We start from the raw sequence: 14,762 nt of genomic DNA on the forward strand, positions 1-14,762 counted from the left end.
AGTGGTCTCTTGATAGCCTTTCTGTCATATTTAAACAATTTTGGTGGAACTCTGTCATGGTGAGCTGGTTACACATCTCTTAGGGACTTGTATCCCTAAATGCAGTATACATTTCATCGGGAGAATTAGACCTGAATATATTTCAGGATTAAAGATTGGGGTATATGGAATATCAATGGCTTCCTATGAAATAAGTTGGTTGATAACACAAGTAACGTTTTGTCTTCACTGTTTTGTCACCTTTTCTGGACTGGTCGGAAGCTGAAAATTTACGTCTTCGACAAATGGAAAGACGTCTTTTTGGCTACCTGCTCTCTTTTTTGGTTTTTAAGTATACATGTCAAATATCTCCATGACCTGCAGCCCTTCCAGCTTCTATGGCTATGTTCTTAAATATATACTCTCTTATCGTCCCTACATACATATTTACCTCTTTATTACCACTTTTACATTTTTTTTTCAAAATATGACGCTAATGGTTAGCACAGAAATGATTAGACGAATATTTACCAACAATTTACCTTTATTTCAATTTATCTAGCTGCAAAGTGACATCACTAATTGTTCTTTCTTTCTCAACCTTCTTATATCCAACTACTTTTGTGGCACCGTCTTTTGTGGCACTGAATTACAATATCCATCTATTTTCTATACATTACAAGCTTTAAGCTCTTGTTCAGTGAATCTATTTTCTAGTTCATACTCATTTCTCATTTAGAGCTTTGTCATGAAACTTTTCATGATACAATAAAACTTGGTGTTATTGTAGTAGGCTTTCTTCTCAATTTTCAGCTTTAGTGGCACTCTGTTATCACAAATCTATGATCTGAGAAGCAGTCTTTATCACAATGCGTTCTTACATATTCAAGCAACGATCTCCTCAATTTGCTGATACGTATTAACTCCATTTAATTGTTGGTCCTGCCCTCAAAAGATTTCCAATTACTCTTATGAACCGTCTTGTGCGGAAACGAAGTGCATCTAAAAATTAATTGGTGTTTAGCAAAAAATTAATGAGAGGAATAACATTGTCACTAAAATCATCATAGTCATGTGTGGCAATCAGTGTGATTTAGTTTTAGGCGTTTACTTCTAAACTTTGAATTATAATCCCTAAGTAATACCAAAATATTGCGTTAGACTTTATTAGCAACTATTTTTAGCAGCTGGTAGAAAGAATGCTTATCTAGTTCAAATCCTTCGTTACCAGGGGAAAACAACACGATGACGGTCATCTTTGCAACAGTAGTAACAGAACGCGCTCTCAAAATTCGGAATACTCTGTCAGAAGAAATAAATCAAATTTCCAAATCATTATGCTACTACTTCTGGGGCAACCAACAAACGCCATGAGCTGCTAACTATCGGGTCTGAGATAATTGTCAATAGACCTTGAAATAAGCGCTACCGTGTCTGATGCAACCGACAATTTGATGAATGGGAAAATAACAAGTGGAAACTTTTTAACCACTCAGGCAGCTCCAACCCTGGAGGGTTGCTTGCAAAACAAAGAAAATAATTTCATTCTCAATAAACTACATCATTTTAAATGGGGTATCGTGGGAATCTCAGAAACAAACTTATCTACCACTGGTTAAGAAAGGATCAGCTATTCTATTCTGATAGTAATAGGAAAAACTAAGCTTCTCCATTCCTAAGGTGTCGATTTTTAATGTTTAGTGATCCTTTACTTCCGCAATACTTGTGTCAGAACGGTTGATAATGACACGGATAAAAGATGTATGGATCAACATAATAATTATACAGGTCTATACTCAAAACTGCAGTAGGCCACATGTCAAGTTTGAAAATTTTCAGTTTCAACTGCAAAAACAATTTGAGATATTTCCATAATAAGACCTTTCCTTATCACCTGTAACTTTGATGATTTTGTAGGAACCTCTTTTACTAGAAACAAGGTTGTTATGGGTATATTTAGCCATGGACGACTTAACAAGAGGAAAAAACTTCTTATTGAGTTCTATAAAGGTTACAATATGGACATTGCTAACACTTTCTTTCAGCACCAAGGACACTAAAGGCAACATCGAAGTCGCCAGATGGAAAACCCTAAAGTTTCACTGATTACATGCTCGTCACTAGGCATCAAAATTCATATGAGTTAGATACTTTTACCAAGGTTCATGGTTATTTTGGCAGTGACCATTCTCTGGTCATGCAGTAGAGATACTTCTGAAATTGATCCTTATGAAACACCCTCAAATACGCCAGACTTAAATCTTGATACTATGTGTTCACCCAAATATTGGATCTTCTCTCAAATACTCCTGTAACTCCATTAAAACAGGATTTTGATAAACTGATCCGCGACTCCTGTAAGACTAATTTCAACAGAGTTCAGAATTAGGTTCAATTGTGATATGTTTTGTAAGGAAAACTTTTGTAACATGTTTGGTGTTTTGTTGCTTCTTATAACATATTTGTTGTTATGAAGTTGGTTTCAATATTATTTTACTAAAATTTGTCTCTAACGTTGAAATGTTTACTTTGTAAAGTAAACTCTTGTAAAGCTGGTGCATTTAGGTCTAATTAACGAATAAACTTAAAGCTTAGTCGTAATATTAGCTTAGAGCAAAACAAGCCCTACTTTAAACAAAGTGTTTGGCAAATTACTTTCAATTATCTGTAAAATAGGATAAATTATTGAGTAATCCTTTTGAAAGAACAAAATTGTTGAACACCTTTTAGACAATAGAATTATATGAAAGTATAAAAAAGAAAGATCTAAACCTCTTGAAAATACAAAAGAAGATTCTTATTTCATAATCATAAAATACTAGTTCGAATATTTTTCTAAGCACTGAGATTTTTATCTCATAATAATAAAATACTAGTTCAAATATTTTGCTAAGCACTGTGAATTAATGGCAACTATAAAAAATTTTCAAAAAATATGAATTTGGCGCATGCATGATAAACGCCCATCTAATGTTAGTCATTCAGTAACGCATTATAGGACCGATTTTTTCGTTATTTTTTTTTTCAGTTTGGCATGAGGCAAATAAAGAGATGAGTCAGAATATAGGTAAAATATTCAATTTGGGCTATAAATTTGCACATTAAGGGGAGGGGGTGAAGTATTTGGTCAGTGTTAAGTTATGTACTTTATATGCGGAATATATGTACCTAACAAATTAGGCATGCAGACACCCGCTATACTTTACCTCTTCTTCCTTTTATGTGTAGAAATATATCCAAAATTTGCCTCTAAAATATTATATTTTTATCCTACTTTGGTGTATTTTATAAGGACTTAGCGTCAGAGAAACGTGTTAGAAGAACATTAAGTAGGTAGTTTATCACATAACTACCATGAGCCTTTCTCCCATTATTGCATTCGTCTGAGTTTTGCTGTGAATATTGTAAGAACTACTTTCTCATGTGTTTTTACTTGCTCATTGACTTTTACCCTGACTTTTCAATCATTGACAAAGATGAATTACATCAGTGTAAAATCTCCCAGCTGTGGAAGAACTATCGAGCTACCATTGGAAGATGACGATTCCCTTCTCCTAACAACTCTGAAAAGTCAGTTTCCAGATGCAATTGGTTTGACTTTCTATTGTGAATCATCCCAAGGAACAAGAGGACTGAAGCTTAACGAGGGGAAACTATGCCCCCAAGAGAAGGATGGTCAAACATCATTTACAGTTGCACCAGTATAAAAGGTAAGAACTGTTATTGATGTATTTCAGTAAGTATGCATCACAGAAAGTTCAAATTTTATAAGCATAAACAGAACTCAAAGACTCGAAGCGGAATATTTTGTCTTTATTTTCGTTCTAATGTTTGACACCTGGATAAGGATGGCGATGGTAGTTGTAAGTGAGAGTGGTCAGTGTGTTCAAAATACAAAGCTACCGAAGGCAGCGCAAACCCTTGCTATGTAAAATTAAGCTTACCATGTCACCCGATAAATACATTGCAGAAATATTGAATTTCAAAAGGATAAACAGAAGTTAAAAAATCTAACTGTAGTATTTTTTTTCATTCTGACGTTGTTAGAAAGAAACATAGTCATCCAGAAAATAAGAATTGGATGCTTAGCACCTGGATAAGGATGGGGAATGGTAGTGGTAAGTGGTATTGGTATTTTTGTTCAAAATACACTACAAGATTGAACATCCATAAGAGCTAAAAAGCATTAATTTTCGAGAAAAAAGTGCAAAATGCTCAAGATATACCAATTTGATTTGAAAATCCTCAGAAATGAAAAATTCAATAAGTAACCCCCCCTCCAAAGAAAAAAAGCATTCAGTAGCCATAAGTACACCTCATCTGGCAACACAGTGATAGTGGTCAAGTATAGGTTTGTAGTCAATGTGTTGCGGAAGGTTAAAATGACAAGAAATATTTTCTAAAGGACTGATGATGGATTGCCAAAAATTGGGCTTTTTTAGGGCTCCATTTAGGGCTAAACACAAAGCAGGTTGTCCGCAAATACTTTAGAATAACGTCACAGTAAAGGATTTGAAGGAAGCTGGAGTATCATTGGAGGGATAAAAATAAAGCTTTGGAATTGGGGAAAGCTACATGAGGCAGAAAAAACCCTTGTTATGTGAAATTAAGCTCGCCTAGTAAGTTATAATATTATGGCTAAAGGATCCTATCCTAAACTAGCTTTATTTAAAACTGGACAAGCGTGACGTAGTTCTAAGCTGTGTTATTTTATTTCTCTTTACAGAATCCAACCCGCGAGTCACGTCATTGTTCTATCTATCGATAAGAAAAAAAATCATGAATGATATTATATATTCTTGATTTTAGTGTTGTGCTTGTACGATGCCTAAAATGGAAATTGGAGGAAGTTAGTTCAAAGAGTAAAAATTAGTTTAAAAAGCCTAAAATGGAAATTGGAAGAAATTAGTCTAAAGAGTTTCCACCAACACTAATTTGTGCCCTAATTTGAAGAAATCGTTGAATTATTGTGCCCTATGGAGTCTTCGAGTGAAGTAGAAGGGTGCAGTAGCAAAAGTTTTAAGGAAGATCTGAATATCATGGGAGTATACAAACAGAGAGGCTTTGAACGGGTTGGGGTGGAGGAGAAGTGTGCGTGGCTTGGTGGTGGAGCAATTAATACTAGTAAGTATAATAGTAGCAGTAGCAGTAGTAGTAATAGCATTTATAGGTTAATTCAAGCCAGCCTCTATTTGTTCTGTATCTAAACAAGATAAAATTCTTAGAACCTTTGCAAACTGTGACCCTCTGCCAATGTTGTCATGCAACTTTCTTGTCATTTCAATGCCTACCCTTATTGGCTCTTCCGCGAACCTCACTGGGTTAGCCTGGACCACCGTAGGAGTTATTGATATAAATTAACTAATAAATCCAAAAACGAATCTAAATTAAATCGAATACGCATATCCAACTTAAAACGAACAGACATTACTGCCCTTCTCTCCCTTCCCTAACCAAAAAAGTTCTAACGTAAAAGTTTTTAAAATCCACCCTTAGGCACAGAAGTTTTACTGTGTCATCGTTTATTTGTTGACAACTATATGTATTTTAAGCACTGTACATTAACTTTTCAACACATCAATGAAAAATGTGGAATAAAGCCCTAAAATAATCAAGAGAAGTGGGGAAAACTGGCGAGATTAGTTAAATAAAATAAATTAAATTAATTAAAATAAGAAAATACAGCAACATGTGCGCAGAAGTTCTATAAACTAGTAATATTTTGAAAGAAATTTCATACCAGTTTATCAATGTTGATTTGATAAGAGAATGAAAAAAGCAATGCGATTTGAATATAGATATATGACAATTAAGTCTACTTTTCAATGGCACTTAGATTATCCAAATTTGTGTTAAACATAATAATTTCAGACGGGTCACTGGCTAGTGGCCATCACGCTCGAACGTTAGCGGCTGTTTGTTTTCATATCTAAGATTTAGGAAATTCCCAATAAAATTAAGAAATCTGATTATGCGCATCCAGGTAACACAGTTCCATGTGACACAGTAGTCTTTATTCATTGTACTATTCACGCCATATTACAGTTACCTTCAGACACCCCTACTAAAATGTTTCTAGAATGATTATGATTATTCTAGAATGATTAATTCATACAGATCTTGGCAAAACAAGCCTTATGCCCACATTTCTTTGCTACCAATATAAATGTGAATAATATAAATATTGCTGATTCAAAATATATAGAAATCATTATTTATAATAATACCGGACGAAACTTATGAGCCTGAAAAAAAAACCAGCCTGTTTTTTAAAAGGCAAGTAAACATCCAAAAAAAGAAAATGATCTTGATAAAAATTAGACTCAGCATCTCTATATGTATCAACTAATAAATAAAATTTTGGATTTTTCGTAAGATGATACTTGTTACAGATGCGTGTTTATTTGCTGTTTTTTTGTTTTGTTTTTTATTCCTCAGATGATCATACCAAACTAATCGTCAAAAAAGATGGAAAGAGGGTCCATTCAACAGGAAACTGAAAATTCAAGCTCTCTTACTAAGTAGCCAAAAAGATTAGAGAAAAACAAACCCAACCCCCCTGAGACCTTCCATTTCCTCAAAATGTATAAACAAAATTAAAAAGAAAATTTTGACACACCCATTTGATGCAGCATAGTCAAACTTTTACGAACAGCAAAGTCAAATAACTATACCTCTGGGAATAAACATGACCGAACATCCCCTTGGTGAAATGTAGTAACTCATACAAAATTTTGACTCTGTCTCTCAACTCTACTCTTTAAAACAGTAAAAAAAACTTTAGTTTTTTAGGGATTTGAAAAAATATAGTTTGTATATGTTGAGCCAACTAAATAAAGGATGCACTGTCAAAAGGCCTTGTAGAATGTATTATTTTTCTTCAAGAAATTATTTGTCATTGTCTTTACCATTAGTTAGAACAGGGATCTTGTGTATTTATAGTTCTTTTTTTATTTATTTAGGCGACAGGAGCTGGATACAACATGGCAAACCACTTTCTGTAGACCAAAGAAAAAATACTGGGAATTTTGGTTTAGCGCAGGAAATCCCCCGAGTACCATTACCAGCAATGGCCCCGGGCCACAACCACCAATCAGCTCAGATGCATCAGCTCAGTGATGCCTCCATGTCCAAGAGGAATGCCGCCTGCATAAATGCGACCCCCTCCTTTGGGCCCATTCCCTCCATATTTTTTTCCTCCACAGATTTCTGGTTCTATGCCAAAAAGACAAACTTACATGAAAGATGGAAGACAGGATATGGTCGCAGAAGGACTGACAGTTGCTCCTATCGTAGAAGTGGAGGAATTAAAGAAGCTGGATGAAATAGCCAGAGAAGGTGGATGGGCTATTGAGCAAGAAGAAATTGACTACATGTAATTAAATTTTTGCAATTTTCTCAGTTTAAAAATTCTTGTTTATTATACCACTAGTTACAATTAACAACGATCTCTGCGTGCACCTTCGAGTAACAGCCACCAACGTATTGGTTGGTGGGCATTGAGGTTTTGAACAACCCCTTGCATATACGGTGTAATTTCTGTTCGTTTCAAGTTTTAATGTCGCTCCATAATTTCAGTTAAAAAAAACTTGTTTTTATTTAATTTCTGAATATTTTTGAATTAATGTATGTTTTGATTTTGGCTGTCGTGCAAATGAATAATTAAAAAAAAATTTGTATATTAATTTTTTTTTGTCTAAATGGCTTTCTCATAGTTTTGATCGGACGATTTTGAGAAAAAAGAAGGGGGGGTAGGCATAGTTACCCTCCAATTTTTGGGTTATTTAAAAAGGCAACTAGAACTTTTGATTTTTTTTACGAACGTTTTTATTATACGTAATAAATTATACGTAAGTTACGAATTAACTTACTTAACGAGCTTCTACATTCGTGAGTTTTTATTACGTATGTGAGGGGGTTCACCCCCTCGTCAATACCTCGCTCTTTACAATAAACCTTAAATTTTGTCTCAATTCCTTAAAAATTACCCTTGAATCACAAAGGTCGTAGAATAAATAGTTGGAATTAATAAAATTACTTTAGTGGAAAGAGCAATGTATTAGGAGGAGGTAAACCCCTCATATTCGTAGTAATTTGTGTTCGTTTTAAGCATTAATGCTGTTCCTTACTTTAAGCTGAAAAAATTTTATTTTATTTTTTATTGTTTTTTTTTTTAATGCTAAGAGATCCTGCATGGATTTCTTTCACCATGACAAATTACCCCATGGAAATTTCCCCTGCATGAGCCCCTCTCCTCAACCCTTCCCACCGCCCAACCAAACAAAACCTGAAAGCATCTGAACACTTCCAAATAACAATTACAAGATGCAAACACTGGTAAAAGTTTGTAACTTGCAGCCCCTCACACGAGGACTAAGGAATAAGTCGTCCCCAAAGACATAGTAATTAGGTTTTTCGACTATGCTGACTAAAATAGCGATCTCAGAGTTTTGACCGTGCGACTTTGGGAAAATATTAGCGTGGGAGGGGTCTAAGTGCCCTCCCATTTTTTGTCACCTAAAAAGGGCACTATAACTTATAATTTCCGCTAGAATGACATTCACGTGACATTTCGTGACATTCTAAGAGCACTGGGTTGATACAATCACTGTTGGAAAAAAAAACAACAACTAATAAACACGCATCCGTGATCAGTCTTGTAGCAAAAAAATAAATTCCACATTTTTGTCGATAGGAGCTTGAAACTTCTACAGTAGGGTTCTCTGATATGTTAAATCTGATGGTGGGATTTTAGTTAAGAGTCTATGAACTGTAAGGTTTTTTTCCCTATTTTCCAAAATAAGGCAAGTGCCTGAGTCACTTTTAAGTTACTTAAAGATTACTACATCATTTGCACGTCAATAATATCATATCCGTTTTCTTTGGTAATTATTACATTCTTCCAAATAAAAATAGAAATTACCGTGAAATGAGGTCTTTAACATATAAAGTTTTCTCAATTCATATCATTATAAGTATTGTATTCAGTCTAGTTTAATTAATTCCTTTCGAGACTGCCTTCGAGTTTTCAGTATAGTGTCAATGACGCATTAGACTTTACATTTTTAGTTAGGGGAAGGGGAAGTAGCCAAAATATTATTTGTAATGGTTTTGGTTCGTTTTAAGCTTGATTTGCATATTTAATTTAAGTTATCATAGATTTAAGATACATTTTTTTATTTAGTGCCTGTTGCGTGTATGTTTGCAATGATTGTGTATTTGATTTATGTTCCATTTGCGTTTTACTTATCCTTTAATGATAATTTCTCCTTGGTTTGATCCTTTACTTTTCTTTGAAAGCCTTCTTTTTCTAAAAAAAAAATTTTAGGAACTATTGATCTTTTTGTAACAAAGGCTCAAGATTTTCAACAATCTCTATTTCAAAATCAATTTTTTTTTTCATCCAAATTTTCTTCTTTGTATCAAAACACCAAAGTGACATTTTTTTAGATAAAAAATTCTATGTTCATCGTTTATAGAAGTTAGTCACAAATATATAAAGCACACTTAGAAGCAGTCACAACCACAGTTGCAAGTTGTCGCAGTTGGAAGTAGTCACAGTTGCAATCACAACTAGTGTCATTTGTAGCCGTAATAGTAGCAGCAGAAGTTATGATTCTTAATATTTTCGAGCTAATACCCTTACCTCTTCCTATAGATAGGTTTTTTTTTGATAACATGTAATGATATATTTTTTTATTTTGCTCAACACATAGCTAAATATTTTGCCTAAATTCCCCTTACCCTTTTTTGGATACATCCAGGATTAACATTCCTTTCTTTCTTAATGATGAATTATAATAATAATAATAGTAATTTATTTATGCCCTCTATACATGCATTGATGTCACAGAGGAGTATATGGAATAAATGAAAAGAAAACTGAAAAATTTAAAATTACGCTTCGAACGAAAAGGACAACAATAACTAACTCATAATGCTCATAATAACTCATATATCTATGATTGCTCATTAGTGCATAACACTAAAATCACTCATAAAACATAACGCATAAACAATCATAATAAGTAATGCATAAATAGCTGTTTTATTAAAGCTATGGCAATACAACTATTTTTGCATTGAACAAGACAATTAAGGGGAACATGTATTCTATTTTCTCTAGATCGTCTAAGAAATCTATTGTATTGTTGTCCATTTTACAAGTAATATCAAATATTCGGAATTCTGGAATCGTATGCTTGTTTTTGAATCATTGTGGAATTCCAAGTAATTATTTGCAAAACCGGAAAAAGTAAACGAATTCTTATCTCTTGTACTTAAAAATTTCAAAAATGGAACAATGAAAAATGCATGAGGTGAAAAAATTGAATTATAAATTATAGCAAGTGTTCCTTTATCAAAATGACCATTCACTCTGACGGAAGATTGGGTAGAATGATGGACCAAAAGGCAACCCAGGTAATTAATCGAATCTTTCTTTAAAATATTCAGTAATCCCACCCTAATTAAATAATAGTGAAAATCCCTATTATTATTTGCCCCTGAAAATTCGGTTTTAGTAGATTCAATCTCTAATCCTATCTCCCGTAGATGTGAGTGTAATATTTAGAAGGAATGGAGTTGAGGTTTTTTAAGCGTTTGTTAGTCCTTGATAATAAGTTTAATGGGTTAGTACTGAGAGGGGATATAGGAAAAAAATTTATGAGACAGAGTAATTTAATTAGTATAGTTAAATTCTGGGAAAGGGTTTCATCGATAGAAGATCATAGGTTAGTTAAACAAGCAATTTTAGTGACGTTTCAAGATAGGAGGACTGATTAGTGGCCAAACCAGGTGAAGAAAATATTAGACCGTGCAGGGCTAGAAGAAAGCTTAAACGAGATAATTGGGATAGGAGAGATGGTAGGGACTGTATCTGGGTTAGCTGCTACTAGGCTAGAGTCTCAAGAAGTTTAGGTTAGGCAGGCTGAAAAGGCCACTTTTCCGTTTCTTGGGATATAAGTGGAGGTCAAGGGGAACTGGGGCGAAGAAATTTATCTAAAAATGGGATTGGCTCGGGAAGATTTGAAATGGGCAATGCTTGTAAGGGGGAATTTTATACCTCTTGGAGAACGTAGGAAATATATAGGGAGAAATGGATTGAAAGATGGTACTTACAGTTGCCCTATGTGTGAAGAGATGGATGAGTCTCTGTATCATTTTTTAAGGAAATGTAGGGAGTTGTGTTTGAAAATATTTCGTAGGGAGGTTGGAAGGAGATATTGGATTTTGGAAATTTTAATGAGCAGGTGCTACTTAAATATAAATAATATTGCGAAGATCACCCAGGTAGGTATGAAGTATAGTGATAATTTTCTTTAAAAAAATTAGTTTTAATTTCTTTTCATTCTATGTTTTGTTGCTGTATTTTTTTTTTTTGTGTGTATGTCACCATGGCCCAATAGGGCTTTCGCGTGAATGAATCTATCCATCTATCCATCTATCCATCTATCTGTCTATCTGTCTATCAATCTATCTATCTGTATGAATTGCATTCTGCATTGATATTAAACTGTCAGAAAACAACAAAATATCATCAGTATACGACAAGTGGTTAAGGTCTATACTGTCATTTACATATATGGGGTAGGTAGCACATGGCTGTCCTGATTGCATTATTACACATAAAGGGGGCAAGAACTGACCTGTGGTTTACTCCAGGGCGAAGAGAAATTGGGTCTGAAAGTTACCCAACCAAATAATTTTCACTAATAAATTACCATACCAACCCGTCAAACACTGGCCTATAAATGAGCTCACTCGACTGCCCAACAATGATAAATACGCAATTATGCATGGTAATAATGGACAAACTGCATAATTTACATTTCATATGCAGGAGGCTGTGGGGCTGGATCAGGAAGGCCCTTGGACATAGGGCCAAAATATTCTTTCTGATTTGTTTTCCACTGTCTGGAGAAATTCCCTATTGTTCTTTTTGTTTTTGGTGTTTGTGGAATCGCCATGAGTCATCAGAAGGGACATTATTGGGGATTTTTCATTAACTATAAATAATCAATTCTAGTATAAAAATATATTTTTGCAGGAAAATTCCCGAAATGCAATAGGTATGATAATGCTTGTCGGAGGGTGCCTCGTGTCAGCCATTAAGTCTTATAGGCTGGGATTATCATGGAACATTGCAATCTAACAATCAAATGACAAATTTCTAGTATTAAAATAAAATTATTGGTCATTTTTGTTTATATAGTTATTTTTGTGGGGAAAAGGTTGAAAAACCTTAGGTGTGATGATCTGCAGTAGAGGCGTCATCGGGCTGGTGTCTAGGGCTAAGCCCTAGAGACTGAGCTATTTGAAATTGTGACTAGACCAAATAAATTGGCTTTTAAGATATTTATTAATGTTAAGGATATATTCTTAAAGGGCAAGAAGGGGGAGGGATGGCTGTCCTTCACTCCTTTTTCAAAATACCTCCCAATATACCTTTAAAATTTCAACTTAACAGTTTTAGCTGTTCCTTTGATATTTCTTTTGTGTCCTTTTGAAAACCCTCCTACAAATAGTTTGATTTTAATTTGTTTTACATTCCCTTAAAAAATTTTAAAAGTTTTACCTTAGTTATTCTTGGCATTTTTCAAGATTATGGATAAAAAATTTCAGCTTTGGCCAATAGCTAACTGTAATTAAAAATGGGCAACTTACATGACTTGCCCCATAGGCTCTAGGGGTTAAGTCATCACTGGAGAAACAGTTCTATGAGTATATTGACTAGACAAAACAAGATGTTTTTCTCCCAAATTTTCATTAGATATCTTTGGAGGGAGGGCAGCTGAAAGGAAAATGGGAGCGAGACTGGTTGTCTTCTGACCACTCTAAATATCTTCCGTACAATGCGCCGAGGGTTTACACTTAATATTCCCACTTGTACTGGCGATATGTCATATACACCTTTCTGAATAAACAGGATTCATATGATATCTTACGATTTAATTCAACATACCCCCATAGATTCTCCAAAGTTTCGCCTTACTACCCTTAGCCTTTTCGAACATACCTAGAATTAAAAGTTCCTCCTTCTTGTAATAATAAATCCTACGTGTAAAAATGGATAAATTGTACAATTTACAATCCTTACTCTGGAGGCATTGTATCCCTGGAGGCATAGTTACTATACCTTTCGATTGTTTTGAACAAACTAACCGTTTTTAAATTTTGATCAGCCCTGAGAATACGTAGTACCTAAAAATGGTAGAATGGCTGGTTACCTTCAGATAGCTCTTGAGCGTCTTCTTAGCAACTGAATACCCTTAGCCGTTTATTATAGAGGACTTGGGGTTGTCGTCATCTGGTCATCTCTGACTTTCAAAGGGGGGACTAGAACTTTTAATTTTCAATGAAATGATACTTCTTCAAAATCTATACAGCCACCCCTTCCAAAAAAACCTTATATGCCCCCAGTATATAACTTATAACCATAGCCACCAGGATCTGAGGGGGGGGGCTATGTTTACCCCAGAGGCATTGTTACATCATATTTGGACTATTTTAAAGAATACCCCAGAAGGCAGTGTTAGATCATATTTGGACTATTTTAAACAAAATGGCTATCTCATGATTTTATTTGGATACATTTGGGAAAGAGAGGATATGGTAGGCCTATTTTCCATTCGATTACCTTTAATTCTTAAAAAGAGAAGAAGAACTATTGTTGTAAATTCATTTGAACATCCTTCGAAGGTTACACGACCACCCCTTCCACAAGAAACTTATACATCCTTGGAGTATAACATTAAATACTTAAACTGGTCTCTAGGAGGATTGACACATGATTTATAATGAATCTGAAAAAAAGAGATATCTCAAAATTTTGATCAAGCATACTTGACAAAAAGGGGTAGGGGGGTAGTTGCCTTACGATTATATTTGTTATGGCTGGGCTCTTATAACAGGAAGAACCTTTTCCTTGCTAATAAATCTATTGTATATTACCTTTTCTTAGTTTAATAATAATCGTAGGCATTTATATATAATTTATTTATTTATTTGTAGCCTGTCAGGCAATACGAAAAAGTACATAGAGAAAGAGTGAAAAGTAGAGAAAAACTGAATTAAGAGAAAAAAGACCTTTAATGAGAAGGTTAATGAGAACAATTTATAAATATCATCTGTTAAACTAACTATTCCATACATACAACTATAAACATCACTGTATCAAAAACGAATACATTGGGTGAAAACTGATCTTTTGGTTATTTTTCAAAATAAGTTTTGGTAGAGCCATTCTTGAGATATTTGTTTTATATTTCCGGATTAATGCTGAATTTCGGGTCTATAAAGGTAAATCTTTTGTCTGCAGGGGTGATAGCTTACGCTTCTTTCTTTCAGATTTTCACATATTTGTATTGATTTGGCTAATCTGGCTACTTTGATTTAATTTTTTTCTTATTTGTCACTTTGAAAATATCCACCATTTTGTTTGTGTGCTCAGAAGCTGCTGATCAGGAATGGAAAAGAAACTCAAACCATGCTTGTGAAAGGCCTAAAATTAGGAGTCCATATTTAATTATTGAGGCTAGTTTTTGGTGTATATTAGACCAGGAGACACTTGCGAGCGTGAATATTGGCAGAGAATAAGGGTTTAAAAGAAACGATCTGAATGGAGTTTTAAATTGATACAGAGTTGTCTGCTCAAAGTTATAAATACATTTTAATACAGTAATAAAATACATTTGTCTATTGAATAAAAATTTTTTTCCTATTTCCATTGTTGAATTGTTTTCTCTTAATTGAAAAAAGAAAAAGAATAAATTTTAAAATGT

At 34.0% G+C, this 14,762-nt stretch overlaps 1 long non-coding RNA gene across 1 annotated transcript in view; it reads left to right on the plus strand.

The window, feature by feature from the left end:
• The first annotated feature begins 5,877 nt into the window (after positions 1-5,877).
• Positions 5,878-14,762, plus strand: part of LOC136041372 (uncharacterized) — a 32,551-nt gene continuing 23,666 nt past the window's right edge. Inside the window, exons 1-2 of the long non-coding RNA XR_010621019.1 lie at positions 5,878-5,962; positions 6,942-7,354. This is a non-coding gene — a long non-coding RNA (uncharacterized LOC136041372). The remainder of the gene's footprint in view (positions 5,963-6,941; positions 7,355-14,762) is intronic.

This window comes from Artemia franciscana, chromosome 1, assembly GCF_032884065.1.
Source record: "Artemia franciscana chromosome 1, ASM3288406v1, whole genome shotgun sequence".
Lineage (NCBI taxonomy): Eukaryota > Metazoa > Arthropoda > Branchiopoda > Anostraca > Artemiidae > Artemia > Artemia franciscana.